This window comes from Limulus polyphemus, unplaced genomic scaffold (assembly GCF_000517525.1).
Source record: "Limulus polyphemus unplaced genomic scaffold, Limulus_polyphemus-2.1.2 Scaffold6682, whole genome shotgun sequence".
NCBI lineage: Eukaryota > Metazoa > Arthropoda > Merostomata > Xiphosura > Limulidae > Limulus > Limulus polyphemus.
The window spans coordinates 6,967-9,920 of NW_013672292.1; positions in this window are offsets into that span (position 1 = coordinate 6,967).

Sequence of the window (2,954 nt, forward strand, 5' to 3'; positions counted from 1 at the left end):
AAAGGGTCACAAAAGTTGCATTTGACTGATTTCTAGCGATAGAACGAGGGATACTACTATAACAAGTGTTCAGTATTGTCACATCGTTTTTATAACAACATTCACGCTGACAAAGCTATTGGACATTACAAGGTGTAATATTTTTCATGAATATTTTTGGACCTTTTTTTCTCAAGTCCACAACAGCATTCTTCGATTAGATAGTGTCTGTTGAGTTATGGTTATGTTTATAAACCTATATTTTAGAATCAATAAAATCTGTACTTTTTATATTCCTACCTTGAAATCCTGAGCTCATTTCATTAGAATATTCAGTAAGTTGAGTCTAAAGAAGCGATTTTATATGCATTTAGCTTCATATATTTCCATCTAGGAAAAATATTTCCATTCACCTAACTCAAACCGCTTACCACATTATTAAAAACGCCATCTAGCAGATCGAATCTGCAACTTAATTATACTTAAATGTTAATTTCAGCCATTTTAATGTGAGTTAAATTCTACTCATTGGATTAATTCCATCACACTCATTTAAAAATTTAATTCATATTATGAATCAGTGAAAGTAAATTTTCTGATAAACATGATTGTAAGTAAAACGAAATTCCGGAGTTCCTAAAATTTCTAGTAAACATTATTGTAAGTAAAAAGAGATTCCAGAGTTCCTAAAATTTCTAGTAAACATTATTGTAAGTAAAAAGAGATTCCAGAGTTCCTAAAATTTCTAGTAAACATTATTGTAGTAAAAAGAGATTCCAGAGTTCCTAAAATTTCTAGTAAACATTATTGTAAGTAAAAAGAGATTCCAGAGTTCCTAAACTTTCTAGTAAACATTATTGTAAGTAAAAGAAATTCCGGAGTTCCTAAACTTTCTAGTAAACATTATTGTAAGTAAAAAGAAAATCCGGAGCTCCTTTTTTAGAACTTTGTTTGTTAGAACTTTTACAAAAACATTTGCATCCTTTTTTCCCTCCATTTTTACCTAATATACGTTTTCAAGTGTTTTAGTATCAACCTGTTTCCGCAACTCCGTCGTTCAGCTGCTTCGTCAAACTCTGAGAAATGGTTTTGTTATATAACTGTAGGAAACATTTGTACTTACATGATTTTTCCAATACCTTACCTTATAGGATACTTCATCTACTTGTACGAACGAAATAACAAGGTAATTTCGCCTGTTACTTTGTTCGAATGTTTAATCCTATCTGAATATCTAATATTATAACTAATTCCTCCAGCTTATCTGTGTGAATTAATCCCACATAATTACCAGCTTATTAGAAGCCTTTCAAAACACATGATATTTTTATTTTTATCTATGTTGTATTCGATAACTTGACTTTTTATTTGACGTTCCTTTCACCTCATTTGATAACTTCTCGTAACGTATTTGCTACCTTAAAATACACATAATTACATTTTGATTAACTTCCCTGCATGACTCTAAACTGTTTCCACCTATCTAATTCAACGTATTATTTGTGCTTACTATAAACAGGATGAGCTAATTAAATGTACTTTACTCCAATCTTTGAACAGATTTCACATGCGAAAGTAAACAGTATATTTCCTTATAAGAACATTAACGTTCATTCCGTTTACCAGATTTGATGAGTTAATTCACTCATTGTTTTCGTGCTCATCCACAGTTCCACGATCACCCACGAGTAGCAGACTACCATCAGGACCAAAGGGAAAGCGAACAGTGTAACGAAGCGATATTCGGCTACTGCAAGTCCCCGCCAATCTTTTAAATCTTCACAGAAAAACAAGGTCACGGTGACATTTTCGTTGTAATAAGTAGCCTCCACGGTGTTCTGAAGAAATAAGCCAGATTTGTGAGTATAGCCTTCATGTATATAGAGAGAAACATGTAAGATACAATATTATAAGACACTTCACGATATTACAAAGTGAGTGAGAGGTAAAAGTTTTTTAGTAAAATTCTCTAAGCCTTTTTTTTTTCATTTACAAATAAAATAAATCTTAATTTACATAAAGTACGTCATCATCAAACTAAGATCTTGAAACATATCTCAAATTTTCACACTATAATGAGTCAGGGTTATTTTGATTACAAAATTTTGAGTTTTATATCGGAATAGTGCTGTTGTCACTGATAAGGGCGAGGTTATCAGAAATAAGAGTTAACCAAATAGATAATAAGTTACGCAATTTGAGATCCTTTGCGAAGAAAAGTTAGCGAATCACGTTATAATTCTCTAATTTCAAGACTTTACCGAAAGTTTTTTCTAATGATTTAGATGCGTTTTCAAACATTAAAACACATTTTGTATCCTACACTATGTTTTAATAATAATGAATCATATATTAGATTTAACTGAACGATCACACGAGTCCTACTACGTATTTAAACTGATCAAGAGAAGTTATATCTACTGAAACTGTACTGATTTTAAACTTTCTGTTTTATGATACACACACGTACACATATATATATATAACTATATGTCGCTAAAATTGAATAAAACCTCTGACATCTTTTCTTGACCTATATTTTTCAAAATAATTTGTAATTAATGTATCGTCAAGCAGTCTAAACAGCAACTTATAAATATTGAAAAATCTGTTTGGTACCATGGATAAGAGATTTTTGTGAAATAAGAAGTGGATATGCCATTGTTGAAGTCACTTATAAATTGTATACACAACATTTAAGTATTATTCGTGTTGACTAAGTCAGAAATGAGACTATGAATGCTATGTCAGGATCTTTTTATTCTCAACGTTTTAGGTCGTCAAGATATTAATGTCGCGTTTTGGAACACTTTCATTAACCACCCCTTACACGAACCGCCTAAACGCCACGTTAGTGTAGCCTATATAATGTGTAATGTTTAGTATACTTTAATCCCTTATAATGATGGCACACGACGATACATTCGGCATGTAATGTTGTTTGAATACAACGCCTCTGTAGCCACATAGAATAT